This window comes from Bufo gargarizans, chromosome 2 (genome assembly GCF_014858855.1).
Source record: "Bufo gargarizans isolate SCDJY-AF-19 chromosome 2, ASM1485885v1, whole genome shotgun sequence".
Taxonomy (NCBI): Eukaryota; Metazoa; Chordata; class Amphibia; order Anura; family Bufonidae; genus Bufo; species Bufo gargarizans.
Genome location: NC_058081.1, coordinates 222,752,355 through 222,770,508, shown reverse-complemented (window position 1 = coordinate 222,770,508; position 18,154 = coordinate 222,752,355).

Below are 18,154 nucleotides of genomic sequence, written 5' to 3'. Positions count from 1 at the left end.
CAGGGTGAGGATTCTGTTGACCAGACTCTTGGCTACTGGACTGGACTTGGTGGAAGACAGGGTGGTGCTTAACCGACTGGAAGCATTATCTGCTGCAATCCAACAGACCACCTGGTTGCACTGGCCTGACTTCGAGAACATTGTCCTGCACTGCCATGCAAACTGGGAAATGAAGCTAGGTATTGTGGATGATTGTTTTTCTTGTGCTCTGGCAGCAGGCACAGTTTCAACATGCCCAGGGCCACGGCCTCTGCATGCACCATCGGCATCACGGCCACTTCCCTGTTCCTTACTGCTCGCCTCATTCATATTAAATGTTATATATGCTTGAAAGTATGTCACATGTACAGTAGCTTAGGATTTGTAAGTGTATGCGCAAAGAAATTAAAAAAGGTATTTGGGATGTGGAAACGTCACACAGGAGATATACCACAGATAATGTCGCTGATGTCAGCAGCGGATAATATACAATTACAGGGAATGTCACGGGTATTTGGCATGTGGAAATGTTACAAAGGAGATGTACCACAGGTAATGTCACTGTTCGCAGCGGACACCGTCTACGGAAAAAGTACACTGGATGTCACAGATATTTTTGAGATGCGCACATGTTACACAGGAGATGTAGCGCAGATAATATCGCTGTCTGCAGCGGCCTAACTATTGCTGATGTCAGCAGCGGCTAATATAAAATTACAGGGAATGTCACAGGTATTTTGGATGTGGAAACGTTACACAGGAGAAATCCCGCAGATAATGTCGCTGATGTCAGCAGCGGCTAATATAAAATTACAGGGAATGACACAGGTATTTTCAATGTGGAAACATTAAACAGGAGATGTACCCCAGGTAATGTCACTGTCCGCAGCGGACACCGTCTACGGAAAAAGTACACTGGATGTCACTGATATTTTTGGGATATGCACACATTACACAGGAGATGTAGCACAGCTAATGTCACTGTCTGCAGCGGACACCATCTACGGAAAAAATACACTGGATGTCACAGATATTTTTGGGATGCGCACACGTTACACAGAAGATGTAGCTCAGATAATGGCGCTGTCTGCAGCGGCCTAACTATTGCATGCTATTTAGCGCAGGATGCGCTAAAAATAGATATTGCTGCCACAATCAACAGTCCTTAAAAGGACTTTTGGGTCTGTAAAGTTTTAGCAATTTAGCGCAGGATGTGCTAAAAATATATATTGCTGCTGCCACACACAACAATAGTCCTTTAAAAGGATTTTGGGTCTGTAAAGCTTTAGCAATTTAGCACAGGTTGCGCTAAAAATATATATTGCTGATGCCACACACAACAATTGTCCTTAAAAGGACTTTTAGGTTTCTTACAAGTTTTTAAACTTCCCCCAAAAAAGTCACTCCCTACACTCTTTCCCTTCTTCAGCCCAGCTCTTCCTGAATAACACGTGTCATCGGGTGCTATATATGAGGTGTTCCGTCCAGCCAATCACTGTAATGCCAGTAACAAACATGGCTACGGCATTACAGTGAAGGGCAGTACTTACCGGCGCGTTAATTGGCTGCGTAGACCAAATACCGTTATGTGCCAAGCATCGAGTTGCTCGAGCCGAACTAGTGTTCGGCCGAGCATGCTCGATCAACACTAATAGCTGCTAAACGCCCACATTCCAAAAATGGTATCTAATCCTGAAGGCTAACTGGTATCTAATCCTGATGACTGAAAATACCCTGGTCCAAATCAGTTAAAATACCCCTTTCTAATGAAAGTGCCCCTTTAAGGGCATGTTTCCATTGCATAAAATGTTTTGTATTGTGAAAGAACATTTTACAAGAGGTTATATCAGCAATAATACCAATCACAAAAATCATGGACACCAGTAAGAGGTATTCCTGCTTCTTTTTTATTGAAGCAAAGTGCCAGGGAGCCTGATAAATTAATAAAAAACTTACCTTACCTTCCCCAGCATTTTCTAGTGTCATTGTTGCATTCTCTTCCGTGGGCTGGAGCAGTGACATATTATTTTTGCTGTGGAGGTGACATCCCAAATACTGCTGTCATAAGTCACTCACTTCTGTAGTCTAGGGCCAGAGACTGCTGAAGCCAATGATTGGATGCAGCAGCATTATTGGATGTCACAGTTGAAGTCAAAACAATATGTCACTGTTGCATCCCAGGAAAAAAGACGGAGTGATGTAGCTGGAACAGATGGAGCTTGGGAAGATAAGCTAAGTTTTTTTTTTATATTATTTTAATAGGCTTATGTTTTGTTAAAATATTATTGCTGCAATAATGAAATTACCTGAAAGTCCACTTTAAAGAGGTCTTTGAGGATTAATGTGTTTTTTAACAAATATCCTTATGCAGCTACTTACTTGTGTACATCTTCCCATGATTTTTTTCCCAACAGTTTTACCATGTAAACAAATCACTGTGGTTGGTTTACATCTTGAAATAGCACTTCCTGTTGCTGTTTCCAGCCAAACCCATGATGCACTTCTCTTTTCTCTGCCACGGCTCCAGCACCACCCCAAACAATGCTCATCTATTTTATAGCTCCTCCCACCCAGCTAATTGCATAAACACTCCCCTATCACTGCCCATGTTGCTGTTTTGACACTCTCACGGACATATCACAGGAAATAAGAAAGAGCTGCATGGACACGGTCATGTGACCACAGCCTAGAAAGGAAAATAGCAGCAATAAAGGCATATTATAAAATTACAGCTACCTTCATAAAAGATTATTTTAAAAGATGTTGATCAAAACTTGAAAATCCTCTTAAGAATCTTGAAGAACGGAGATTCAGTGCATGTCAGTGCTTGGCTATTCCACATATTGCAGTGCAATATACCATAGATAAAGGTTTACATCATCAATTCAATTTGGAAGAATAACAACACCAGGAAATATTTTTGTAGTTACTAAAAGGGATTTGATGGACAGAACAAAAAATGATCATCACTTAGGCTTCTTTCACACTGCCAGCCGAAGTTCCAGAGCTCCCTGCATCCCGCAGTGCCAAACATTACCGTAATGCCTGCCAGCCCTATTGACTATAATGGGGTCCGGCGTGCAGGCAGCGGTATTTGTCCGTCTGATTCCAGGGATATTTGCAGGGTAGTGGCTGGATCTCCACCAGTGTAGTGATTGTAGTGGTTGACATAATAAAAAAAAAAGGTGAAGCGACATATTTTCAGCATCATAATGGACTGCACACCTATAGCCCTTTCTATTGTTGGGATAAAAAAAATTGGGATGCACACAGAAGAATTCATTTTTTAAGGATCTTTTAGCAAACACATGGCCATGTGCATGAGACCAAAGAATGAGAATCATGCATGCATAATAGCCAAACTCAACTTTACTTCTAAAAGTTGAATATTTCAAATATGTATATTTCACAGTAAGAATTTAGGGTGGCTTTCAGTGAACCAGCACTTTGCATGACTCTCATCTGAAATGTTTTACATTCTTTGTCTTCTTGTCTTCAGTAGAGTGCAGGGTCAAGTGTAGGCTATGGCAATCGCTAAAGTATGCTTAGATATGCAACATGTTGCAGCAAACTTAGTGTCTAACTTCAGAGGTGCCCTTTTGCTCTAGCACCAATACTTCTGGAGCTAGCTGTCTTTTACGCTTGCTTTGTCTTTCATTGGACATGACTCTTTTAACAGCTAAAAAAGGGGAGATTCCAATACCATTTTTGTCATAATATGCATAAAATCTACAGATAGCTTGTTTTTGTTCCACAATGTTTTCCGATATTGCTACCTGACTAGAGATTTGCTAAGATATCATCTCATAAGTTCCCTTAAATGGTCAAAAGACACTCAACATTTTAGGGGGTTAACATGTCTAGAAAATCTATTTTCATACACCCTATTAGTTAATTCTGCATTACTAAGGAGTCCTCTGGTCAGGAACCTTATCTGTTGCCTGTACTGTAGAACTGTCATAAGATTGTCTTTTGCTCTAGAGCAGTGGTGGTGAACCTATAGCCAGTGGCGTACATACCAGGGTCGCAGGGGTCGCAGTTGCAACCGGGCCCGGCACTCCAGGGGGCCCGGCCGCCTGTGGACCCCCCCAGGCCGCCCGCTGTACTCAGATGTAATGGAGCGCTCTGGTGGGGCCCGGCATGAAGTACAGTGGCAATTTCGGGCCCCATCAGAGCGCTCCATGCCACCATTACATGTATAATATGGGGGGTGGGGGGGCCGGAGGGGGCACGCACTCACACACACAGGGCCGGCAGTTCCGTTTCTATAGTGAAGCAGGGAAACCTCTCTGCTCCCTGCTTCACTGATCTTCAGAGCTCAGGAGCTCCCCCTGCTGGCCCCAGATCGCGCTGCTGCCTGTCACTGTGGGAGGAGACCTAAAAACCCGGCAAGCTGCCTACTCTCCTCAGGGAAGAAGGTAAGTATGTAAGATTTTTTTTTATGCTGCAGACTGGGGGCAGGGGCAGAGGGGCAGGGGGCAGAGGGGCAGAGGGGGGGGGATTGATGGGAACAACTAGAGTGAGGGGGCACAAAAGTTGGCATCTCTACTGAGGGGCACCTAATCTGCCATAACTAATTTGAGGGGGCACCTAATGTGGCATAACTACTGTGAGGGGGCACATATAAAGGCATAACTATGAGGGGGCACATATGAAGGCATAACTACTGTGACAGGGCATGTAAGGCTACTTTCACACTAGCGTTCGATCGGATCCGTTCTGAACGGATCCGATCATATTAATGCAGACGGCGGATCCGTTCAGACTTTCAATGTAAAGTCAATGGGGGACGGATCCGCTTGAAGATTGAGCCATATGGGGTCATCGTCAAGCGGATCCGTTCCCATTGACTTACATTGTAAGTCTGAACGGATCCTCTCGCCTCCGCACGGCCAGGCGGACAGCTGAACGCTGCAAGCAGCGTTCAGCTGTCCGCCTGGCCGTGCGGAGGCGAGCGGAGCGGAGGCTGAACGCCGCCAGACTGATGCAGTCTGAGCGGATCCGCTCCATTCAGACTGCATCAGGGCTGGACGGCTGCGTTCGGGTCCGCTCGTGAGCTCCTTCAAACGGAGCTCACGAGCGGACCGACGAACGCTAGTGTGAAAGGAGCCTAATCTGGCATAACCAATGTGAGGGGACACATATCTGGGCAAATTTACTTTGAGGGGGCACATAACCGGGCATAAATACTGTGAAGGGGCACATAATCTGGCATTATTACTGTGAGAGGACACGTAATCTGGCATAACCACTCTGAGGGGGCACATATGTGGGCATATTTACTTTGAGGGGGCACATAACTGGGCATAAATACTGTGAGGGGCACATAATCTGGCATTACTACTGTAAGGGGCATATAATATGGCGTTACTAGGTGAGGGGCACATAGTCTGGCATTAATACTGTGAGGGGGCACATAATCTGGCATTACTACTGTAAGGGGACACATATTTGGCATAACTACTATGAGGGGGCACATATCTGGGCATAATTACTGTGACGGGAACAAAGGTGGGCATAACTACTGTGAGGGGCCACAAGGTGGGCATTAGTACCATGTGGTTGCACTTAGGGGAAATGTCCTAGATTACCCTGCTACACATTGGCATGGCTCAGTCTTACAGGCCAGCTGGTGATTTCACAGGGGCAGTCACCATCCCTTCCTTATGTGATTATTCTTTTTTTCTCACCACAGGGACCTTGTTCTGGATCCAGCGGACATCACGCCGACGCCAGCGACACCCTGGATGAGGTAGGACCAGATTTTATTAGGACTAGGTGAGTGTAGCCATGCATTGGGTTTAGGGCTCTTTAACACAAGCGGATCCCGTGCGAGGAATCCGCTGCGTAAATGAGAGCCAAGCCCCGTTCCGGACAGCAGAGACACAGAGCATTAACATGACTGATTATGCTCCGTGCCTCTCTGTGATCTCTTTACTACAAAATCACAGAGACATAAAGTTGTCACCGTGATTTTGTAGTAAAAGGATCACAGTCAATCATGTCACTGCTCCGTGTCTCTGCTGTCCAGAATGGGGCTTGGCACTCAGTCACGCCGCGGAAAGAGCCCTTAGTAAAAAAATCTGCCGGTTCTTTGAAAAAATGTTTGCACTGTGGCCCATAACACTATAGTTACACCACTGGTAGGGGAGGTAGTGGGGGGGGGGGCTAGGAGGCAGGTTGGGGGGGGGGCGACGGGGAGGGGGCCCCATAGATCAGTTTCGCACCGGGGCCCCATGGATTGTGTGTACGCCACTGCCTATAGCACTCGTGCCAGAGGCGGCACTCAGAGCCCTTTCTGTGGGCACGCGGCCGTCCGTAGGGTTGCCACCTGTGCGTTATTACTAATAAGCATTTTCACTGTGGAGCGCTCATTAGTACAGCCTTTGTCCCCTCTTCTGCTTGTCTTAAATAAAAATAAAATTCACCTCATCAACACTTGCTGCTCACTGGATGCGCAGGACAGGACTTGCGCTCCAGCGTGATGACACTTTGTAGCATTGACTAGAAGCAGTAGGACCTGTGAAACATCATCACGTTTGTCCTGCGTATCCAGTGAGCAGCAAGAGTGTTCACCGTGAAGCGATCAAATGGATGCAGTGAGTTTTATTTCTTTTTTGCACAAGAAGAGTGAGTAAGGGGGCATTAATAATACTGTGGCCTCTAATGGGGACATTATTAATACTGGGAGCCACTAATGGGTGCATTCATTTTACTGGGAGCCATTAATGGGAGCCATATTAATACTGGGGCCACTACTGTGGCATTATTAATACTGAGGCCACTGATGGGGGCCTTATTAATACTGGGGGCCACCAATGAGACATTTTTAATGCAAGGGAGTGCCATTGGGAGAATTCATTTTACTGGGGGCATGTGTTAAGCCACACTCCCACAGCTTTACTTGGCCAGTATTTTTCAGAATTCAGGTTAGGCTACTTTCTCACTAGCGACAGGACGGATCCAACAGGCTGTTCACCCTGTCGGATCCGCCCTGCTGCTATTTTGCCGTGCCGCCGGACCGCCGCTCTGTCCACATTGACTATAACGGGAAGGGAGCGGAGCTCCGGCGCAGCACGGCAGTGCATGGTGAAAGGCTGCTGGACTAAAAGTACTGCATGTCTGACTTTTTAGTCCAGCGGCCTCTCACTGGAAACTGCCGTGCTGCGCCGGAGCTCTGCCCCGTCCCCATTATAGTCAATAGCGACAGGAGGGATCCGCCAGGGTGAACAGCCTGTCCGATCCGTCCTGCCGCTAGTGTGAAACTACCCTTAAATTGCCATGTTGGCACTTTACGATAAATACGTGGGTTTTGGGTTGCAGTTTGGGCACTCAGCCTCTAAATGGCTTGCCACCACTGCTCTAGAGGATCTCCCCTCACACTGACATCACACAGATAAGTCTTTGGTTTCAATGGACACGTGTAATGCTTCATATCCCTTGCAGTGGTACTGCAGAGAAGATGAATACTCAAGTTTTCTGTCCAAAAAAAAAGACCACGAAGCTCAAACTCTTTCCATAGGAGCGTGGATGAATAAGGTAGGTGGATGGTATCTTTAGATGCACTCGATCACTGGATTTGAGGTTCCCTTCATATTCTCTCACCTCCTGGATGTTAAATTAGAGGACTGAACATAGTCAGGTACCGCAACACTTCATTAAACAATTTGTTTTATTATACTCACATAGATAAAACAGTATCATGCATATAAAGGTATAAAATGAAGCTCAGAATCGCATGCCCGACCCGGGTTTCGCCTTCGCTTGCTTCGTCAGAAGCTGCTCTTCACAAATTATAGCTAACTGCTGGGGTCCCTGCAGCAGGGTGCTTTGTAATGAGCACAATGGGCCTTTCTAACATATAAGAATTGTCTAAAACAGAGAACTCCTTTAACCTGATAAGCACTGTACATGTAAGGCATTTGGTGATGGTCTTTAATTCTGAATGCTGTACACAATATTTAAGCTCCTGCACTCTAGTAGGAGCAGCTTGGGTCCCTCATTGTTAGGGTTCAATGTATTTAGAGCAAGACTGAGCAAACATAGAAGTAATATCAAGAATGGTTTAATGGATCATAGTGATGGACGAACTTCGGCCAGGACGGTTCGCAAACGCAATCAAAAGTTTACGAACTGCAAGTTCGTGGCGGGCCCCATTCACTTTAATGGCAGGTGAACCTGAAAAACCTTCAGCTCATATTTTCAGCCACCAAATAATTACAAGAAGTGCACAAATCGTCCCACAACATGGACAGTGACATACCAGAGGGGGATCAATGGCAAAAATTCCCACAAAAAATATGTATTTTAATCAGGGGCCATTTTTATGCCTCTTAAATTGAAACTCTCAAAAATGTGCCATGCTGGAGCCTTGAAAATTTTTATTTTAGGCTATGGGAGTACAGGCCCCAAACATTAGGCATTCACCGGACAGAAAACATCAAGTGATTATGTGGCTGGAGGTATATTAGATGGTTATTGGATATCAATTTTACTGCCTGGCCAGTGGAGTACAGGACCCCAAAACTTTTTATTCAATGTACAGAAAAGAACAAGCTTTGTCTTCTTCTCATTGTCTGTCGCTAGTATCGGACTTAGCCTGGCAGGCAGGTTCCCCCAGAAGTATCTTGCTGGATGAGCAGCCAATACCGCACTTGCATCAATCTTGACAGAATTCAGCTCTAGGTGTAGAGCAATAGTTTTTTTGGAATGCTTTCTCCATCGCAACACCTTCCACGTCATTGAATAAACTGAAGACTGGCCGATTCTCTCCTAAGAAAAAAATAAAAAGTTATTATAAAAGTTTTTATTTCATTTAATTATGAAATGTATTCCATATATATTATAAAATTCGGTGTCTCCATGATCAATCTGCAGCGTGGGGGTCCCACACGGGGACTACACACTTCCAAAATGAAGTGGGGCAAATAGATGACGGATGATCTTCCCAGGAGCTACTTTTGGGAGCTGCGGTTCATTTCGGAGACGTCTGTGTGGGAATCCGAAGACCATCTCCATGTCCGTGCACTACAGGATGTCCTCCTCCTGTGTTAGGAAAAATTTTACTTTTATTATAAAATGTATTAAACATTTTATTATTAAATGTATTAAATATAATAAGTATGTCCTCATTTCCATGATGACTGGGAACCCCTGACGAAGAGACTGGGCCCTGGTTGGTTTGAATCTTTATTAAATTCGCAACTCTTCCGGGCTCCAAGCAATCTTGAAGCTTTGTCTTCTTCTCATTGTCTGTCACTAGTAGAGGCCTAAGCATGACAGGCAGAGGTGGGGGGGTTAGACATCTATTGTCTGCCACATACAATGCTGTCTTGACACCTTTTTCTGGGAAGTCTTTATCACCTACTGACTCCAATTAGGATAATGGAATCAACACCTTTGACCCAATGCTGGGTATAATTACCAGATGTGGATTTAGTTACATATTTATTCCCAGAATTTTTGTACAATCACTCAGAATTGAGAAATCTCATTGGAAGAACGAGTGAAACGTTTTCAAGAAATCTACAGTATGTCCAGTTGCCTTGAATTATTCTTTACAGATATATGACAGGCAGGTTCCCCCAGAAGTATTTTGCTGGATGAGCAGCCAATACTGCACTTGCATTAATCTTGACAGGATTCTGCTCTAGGTGTAGAGTAATTTTTTTGTTGGAATGCTTTCTCCATCGCAACACCACGTCGAGGACTGTCCGATTCTCTCCTGTCTTACGCAACATTTAATTGTTATTATTAAATGTATTAAATATTTTAACATTAATTTTATTAAACCAAAACTTGATTCAAATTATAAGAAAGTATACCTAAATTTGCAAACCTGGCCTAATAACTCAAGTAAGAACTCTGCCTTATAGGTCGATGTTAGTGTCAAGAAGAAGTGCACTCCTTTTACACCCTTGTCAGCTGATTCCACATAGATGTCTACAGAACCTGTTCTATTACACGCTTATTCAAGTAGAGCCCCCCTGACAGAGTGGAGAGGATGTCAGCAGTAAGTTTGTGTTGACGTCACTGATTAATTTGCCCTTCCTCCGATCCGGCAGAACAATAACCCACAAAAAACGGATCCTGTCTTTGGAGCATACGCCTTCACTAGGTCAGCATTTGCTCAGTATTGCTAAATAAATTATGATGTCAGCCAGGCCGAAAGCCAAAATAGTGTCCCAGTCATGAAGTGGGGAGGGTGTGAATAGCATGTGAAGTCCACAAAGTGTCCCTATGACAGAATGGTGAGGTAGAAGTAGCATGAGGAGACCGCACAGTGGCCTAATGACAAAGTCTGGAGGTGGCGGCAGCATCAGAAGCCCACAGAGTGGCACAATGACAGTGTGGAGGTGGCAGCCGTATAAGGAGGCCACCGAGTGGCACAATCACAGAGTATGTAGTTGGCAATAGTATGTGGAGGCCAGCGAGTGGCCAGGTTACATAGTGTGGAGATGGCAGCAACAGCATGATACAACAGAGTAGCACTGTGACATAGTGTAGACATGGCAGCAGCAGCAGCATGATACAACAGAGTGCCATGGTGACATAGTGTGGACATGGCAGCATCAGTAGGCCACAGAGTGGCAAGGTGACAGTGTGGAGGTGGGTGGCAATACTAGTACTCGCTGAAGATGGTGGGTTAAAGAAAGAGCACTTGGCATCAGATGTGTGGCATCAGGCGGGTAACAGCATCAGAATAGTAGCTGAGGCAGGTAGCCAGAAGAAAACCGTCTCTTTTGTCAAAATGTTGGTGTGGCACCATGGATGATCTAGTCTGATGCATCAGGCATTGGTGTGTTGAAATCTTGGCTGATCCACGTCTGATTCATCTTGATGCAGTGTCCCACTATGTGCTATTTGTGGGCACTTTAAATTCTTGCTAAATGTCATATCAAATGTATTGTGGTGTCATGCTGTAATTCCCTTTAACAGGCAGGCAGTATCATTTACCTTTTTTCGCTCCTAGGTGGTGCAGGAACCATTTAGATATATAGCTGGGGGGAGGTGTAAAGTTAGTGTGTCGGATGTTAATGAAGAGATGAGGAAGGTAATCGAGGAGGTAGAAATTTTTATTTGCATCAAAATAATTCACAAAAGATTTTACCGCATATAAGTGCAGCGCTTAACGTCAACTACCAGTTTTTTTTAACAACCAAAATATTTCAAAAGAGATTTTAGCGCATATCAGTGCAGCGCTTAACGCTGAATACAAGATTTTTGCCACCCAAATATTTCTAGAGATTTTAGCGCATAGCAGTGCAGCGCTTAACGCTGAATTCAAGTTTTTTTTAACAACCTAAATATTTCAAAAAAGATTTTAGCGCATATCAGTGCAGCGCTTAACGCAGAATAAAAGTTTTTTTTTAAAGTGAACGGACGTAGCAGAGGAAGTAGGTCCGCGCTGGAAGAGCGAGACGTGGGCCTCAAGCGGTTTCTGTGCTGCAGAAAAGACCCCGTAGTGTCGAGTAAGCAATACCGTAGATAGATGCTGGCTAGTGTGAATTATTTACCATTTTTTCAGTGTTAGTGCATAGTGTATTCACCTGTATTAGTGCGCCGCTCTTATGGACGTCGTAACGTAAGTGCGCAGTGTGTGAAACGTAAATACAAAATGTTACTAAACGCTGAATATATCTTGATTTTTGTACAGAAATACGCCACTAAAGGCTTTACCTCATATAACTGCAACAGTGAAAGATTAATATATTTTTATTTTTCTACTAATATACGTCAATAAATGTTTTTCAAGATATAAGTGCAGCGGTGAATGCATATTTCTTTTTCTACTGCTATACTCCAGTAAAGGCTTTACCAGATATAACTGCAACAGTGAACTGAGAATATATTTTTCTTGTAGTACTTAAATAGGCCCCTATACGCTTTCACCAGAAATAACTGCAGAAGTGACCTGAGAATATATATTTCTTGTTGGACTCATATAGGCCACTATACGCTTTCACCAGAAATAACTGAAGAAGTGAACTGAAAATGTATATTTTTTTGTTGGACTGAAATAGGCCACTTTTTTACACTTTCACCAGCAGTGCATATGTATTTCGATTTTTTTTTATAAAAAAGGCCCCTATACTCTTTCACCAGAAATTAATGCAACTGTGCAGTGCGTTTAAATGTTTAGTGTATTACTGAAATACTGCCCTATGCTCTTTCACAAGAAATGACTGCAAATGATTTTAGCATAAATAGCACCCCTGCTATAATACATTTTTTGGGGGGCAACTGGTATATCACACTAGTAGAAATTATTTGTTCCAATGGCGTTTGTCACTCTGTGTAGCTGAGGTAACGCAGCTAAACTGCAAACAAATGCTGCACTACCCAAATGCACTATATAGAAAGGATATAATTGGTATATAACACCCCTGCTTCAATCAGTTTTTTTTGGGTGGGGAACTGGTAAATCACACCAGTAGAAATGATTTGTTCCAATAGCGTTTGTCACTCTGTGTAGATGTGGTAACGCAGCAAAACCGCAAACAAATGCTGCACTACCTAAATGCACTATCTCGAAAGTATATAATTTGTATCTAACACCTCTGCTTCAATCAGTTTTTTGGGTGGGAAACTGGTAAATCACACCAGTAGAAATTATTTGTTCCAATAGTGTTTTTCACTCTGTGTAGATGCGGTAACGCAGCAAAACCGCAAACAAATGCTGCACTACCTAAATGCACTATATAGAAAGTATATTATTGGTATATCACACCAGTAGAAATTAGTTGCTCCAATAGCGTTTGTCCCTTTATATACCTGCAGTATCGCAGTAGAACCGAGCACAACTGCTGCACAATACAATTGCACTATCATATACTTTCTATGTTAGTTAGTATATTACACCCCTCAGTAAGTCACAACTATCGATAGCACACCTATACCAGTCCTTAAAAGGACTTTTGTGGCCCTATTAGTTAGCGTTTTGTGTCCCTAACAGTCTGTCCCTGCTCCACACAGCAACTTCTCCCTACACTGGCAAAAGACTGAATGTAAAATGGCGCCCAGATCAGGTTTATTTATAAGGTAGGGGGTATGTCTATGTGCTTAAACGTCTCAATTGGCTGTCCTGTACCACCTGATGGATGTGTCATGGGTCAAATTTCTTCAAAATGTAAAGGAATATGGCGGGTGCGAATATCGCAATATGTTCGCCCGTTCGGCAAACAGCGAACGAGCAAAGTTTGCCGTGAAATGACCGCCGGGCGAACCGCAAGGCCATCTTTAAGCATAGTGTGTCATGCCATTTTTCTTTATTTCACAATAAAGAATCTTCTGGTTTGAACTAGAGATGAGTGAACCAGACAAGATTTATTTAATTTGAAGTTCACCATTTGAAGTTCTCTCTCTTTGTCGACAGGACAATTTTTTCTGTCATGTATAACGGAATCAAACAGAACCGTTTTTGGTCCCCATTAGGACGGAGCAAAATGGAATGCCTCTTAAAGGTTTCCGTTTTGCATTCCATCCTAGAATTCTGCTATATTCCATTATAACACTTTTATAATGGAATCTACTGTATAACGGAATTCAATAACGCCGATGTGAAGTCACCCTTACGTCGGTATCCATGAGCACTAAGGGGCTTCTTCATTTGGGCTAAAGTAAATCCTGAAATGATGTAGCAAAAATGAACAATTCCTTTAATATCTAACCAAACAGTTAATCAAAGCTAATTATTTAGAAAAGCTGCATATTGTTTTCTCTAAAAATAAATCACAATACTTAATTTAAAATGCCCTGGACATTGCAGCTTTTTGCCCCCTAATTTGGATCTGGTGGAAACCCTATTACAATAGGTCCCTTTTGTCACTTTTTACTTCCTCCTTGTACAAACACAAGAGGTTTAAGGTGAGAGGGTTAAGAAGTTCTAACAGTTTATAGTGTTAACTTGTAATGCATTGCATTTCTTTCACTTAACTGAATGAATGAATGACTCAAAGCTGACCTTTTACCCAATAACCATTGTTGACAGGGAACACTTCTGGTATCATTCTTTACTATGATAAGAAAAGGTAAAACAAACAGAAGAAAGACCCTCTAGCATCATATGACCAGGTCAGAACAACAAGGTGAGTAATCCCTACATTATCTAATGGAGTGCTAAAAATAAAGATACAATTTAAGGGGTTGATTTCTGCACATTTTGGAGAACCAATAAAGTAGCAGAATATTTAGAATTAGATTATGTTTGCTAGAGATAGATAATATAATCTTTATTGTCTACTATTAAAAATACCTATATATCCTATACAGTGTGAGAAAGTGCTAGTGATTAAAATTAGCAGTCTCTGTACGCTACGTCCAAGGATTACCTTACTTTGTTAAGATAAGGGTAACTGGTGTGCACTTACCTGTCAACCCCACTCTCTTCTAGCCGTGTGCAGAGTAGTCAGTTGTCTTCACTGACTTTACTATACTCTTTTGAGAACAGAGCTAGGCATATTTTATCAAATCTAATAATCCAATTATATCTGGGGCAAGTAGGGCATTAATAGCTAAATGGCAATTGTGCAATCACTTGTAGTATTGCCCTTCTTCTGATGGGGTCTTTCTTTTTTGGTTTATTCTTCATATCAGATCGAGGTGGCGACGTTCCGGCTCTATATCAGAGCCTTTCTCAAGCCTTGAGAAAGGCTATGATATAGAGCCGAAACGTCGCCATTGCCACTGAGGTGAATAAAGTATTTTTTTAACTTTATTTTTTTGGAGTGCTGCCTTTTTCATATATATATATATATATATATATATATATATATATACAGTACAGACCAAAGGTTTGGACACACCTTCTCATTCAAAGAGTTTTCTTTATTTTCATGACTATGAAAATTGTAGATTCACACTGAAGGCATCAAAACTATGAATTAACACATGTGGAATTATATACATAGCAAAAAAGTGTGAAACAACTGAAAATATGTCCTATTCTAGGTTCTTCAAAGTAGCCACCTTTTGCTTTGATTAATGCTTTGCACACTCTTGGCATTCTCTTGATGAGCTTCAAGAGGTAGTCACCTGAAATGGTTTTCACTTCACAGGTGTGCCCTGTGAGGTTTAATAACTTGCCTTATAAATGGGGTTGGGACCATCAGTTCCGTTGTGGAGAAGTCAGGTGGATACACAGCTGATAGTCCTACTGAATAGACTGTTAGAATTCGTATTATGGCAAGAAAAAAGCAGCTAAGTAAATAAAAACGCGTGGCCATCATTACTTTAAGAAATGAAGGTCAGTCAGTCCGAAAAATTGGGAAAACTTTGAAAGTGTTCCCAAGTGCAGTCACAAAAACCATCAAGCGCTACAAAGAAACTGGCTCACATGCGGACCGCCCCAGGAAAGGAAGACCAAGAGTCACCTCTGCTGCGGAGGACAAGTTCATCTGAGTCACCAGCCTCAGAAATCGCAGGTTAACAGCAGCTCAGATTAGAGACCAGGTCAATGCCACATAGAGTTCTAGCAGCAGACACATCTCTAGAACAACTGTTAAGAGGAGACTGGGTGAATCAGGCCTTCATGGTAGAATATCTTCTAGAAAACCCCTGCTAAGGACAGGCAACAAGCAGAAGAGACTTGTTTGGCCTAAAGAACACAAGGAATGGACATTAGACCAGTGGAAATCTGTGCTTTGGTGAACGGATGGACTATACATGCCTGGTTCCCACCGTGAAGCATGGAGGAGGAGGTGTGATGGTGTAGGGGTGCTTTGCTGGTGACACTGTTGGTGATTTATTCAAAATTGAAGGCATACTGAACCAGCATGGCTACCACAGCATCTTGCAGCGGCATGCTATTCCATCCGGTTTACGTTTAGTTGGACCATCATTTATTTTTCAACAGGACAATGACCCCAAACACACCTCCAGGCTGTGTAAGGGCTATTTGACCATGAAGGAGAGTGATTGGATGCTGCGCCAGATGACCTGGCCTCCACAGTCACCGGACCTGAACCCAATCGAGATGGTTTGAGGTGAGCTGGACCGCAGAGTGAAGGCAAAAGGGCCAACAAGTGCTAAGCATCTCTGGGAACTTCAAGACTGTTGGAAGACCATTTCAGGTGACTACCTCTTGAAGCTCATCAAGAGAATGCCAAGAGTGTGCAAAGCAGTAATCAAAGCAAAAGGTGGCTACTTTGAAGAACCTAGAATATGACATATTTTCAGTTGTTTCACGCTTTTTTGTTATGTATATAATTCCACATGTGTTAATTCATAGTTTTGATGCCTTCAGTGTGAATCTACAATTTTCATAGTCATGAAAATAAAGAAAACTCTTTGAATGAGAAGGTGTGTACAAACTTTTGGTCTGTACTATATATATATATATATATATATATATATATATATATTACAGCAAAATAGGATATAACTCCATTCATTCCATATAAAATTGAATCATAATATGTAGACTGAATATCTTGAACTGAAATATTGCACATTGGTGTATTTAGGATCCTAAGCTTCTTCAATGTTCTGCGGAGTACTGCTTCATACTTGAATGTTTTGGTATATTTGGTAATTTTTTCAAAATAAGATTTTAATATAATCAAGACACCATTTAAGGGGATAAAATAGCCAGTTTGTGTCATATGGGAGCATTCTATAGATTGGGAATGTTTCTCCATTTAAATTTATCTTTTTTCTGGAGGAAACCTAATTAAAATTGCTGTTTAGGAGCTTATCTGTACTAAACACATGTACTAGGTACAGAAATATAAGGTATCACCCTAAAGACTCAAAACAGAGCTATATGAAGGCACATAGACCCTGCAGCCCCGTAATATATGCCTTCACACAGGAAGATGCACATTTAGAGATTCTCTTACCTCTGTAAGATAGCATTCACTGTAACATGCCACAAATTTATTTTGTTTCTCAAATTCATATGGAATCATACAGAAAAAAGCTTCATGTCGCTGTATGAAATAGGAAGCATACTGAGGCAGAGTAAGATCACATAGAAGTATAATGGTCTGAAGTCTAGTTGGGTAGAACTTCAGGGCCAGAGAGCTTTTTAAAGCTCCTGGACCCCAATACAGAATCTGTTATAAAGTCAACAGATTATTTTTCAAAGTTCATAGAGAAGTTTTAAGGTAATCTGTCATCCAATTTTGGACTATTATATGCAGTAATACATGCAGATCACTATATATATTTTTTGCCTACTGCCCCCTTCCCCACCGATTTCCCCCAACTGTCAGCACTCAAAGCTACACTGAAATAAATAGTCTGGACTGCTGTGCTGTTCTAACATAATGGAGAGGACTCATGTGTGCATGCATAGCAGTCCTGACCATGTATTTCAATGTAGCTCTGCGCCCTGACAACGGAGGGAATGGGGGACAGTAGTATAATAAAAAAAATAGTTATCTGGACTCCTTATCTGGAGTACTACTCATGTATTACTGTAGATGCTTATCCAAAATCGGTGTGACAGATTCCCATACGGAAAGCTATAAATGTAGTGTTCTAAATATTGTGTCAGCATATTAATGTAAGCATTTTACATATATTTAAAGGGATTATCCAATGTCTAAAACATGTCCCTAAATGCCCGGGCCCCTCATATAGATTATACTTATCTCATTCCCTGACACCTGTGTCACTCCTGATCCCCGCACACCTGCTGCTGCATCAAACATCCTGCAATGGGGGGAGCAGTCAATAGCAGTCCGCGACGTGGAAGAGCTTCTCGAACGTCAACCCGCGATACTAGGGAGACTCGTCCCCCGTCGCCAGATGTTTTGATCTGAGCAACAGAGAGATGCAGCGGCAGCCGTGCGGGTATCAGGAGCTACGTAGGTACTGAGGAGCCGGGTAAGTATAATCTATATGAGGGGCCCGGGAATTTGGCAACATGTTTTAGAAATTGGATAACTTCTGTAATTACCAGATTTACTCGTTATATTCATACAAATTATGAATAATGCTATCCCATATATAAAAGTCCTAATATCACTCTAGAAACACAAAATCTCTTCCTTTGGATTGGCCAGGCGCATTAAATAGCCCATAATTGTCTTCAGCAAATGCTTAAGTGGTGTGATGTTACAAAGATTTGCCATGTTCTATTGTAAAAGCCAAGTCTCTCATTCCTAGGGCAATATGTCGAGCCTGAAATTATCAGTGGACTCCTGACTGCGCCATAGGCATACTCAAACAA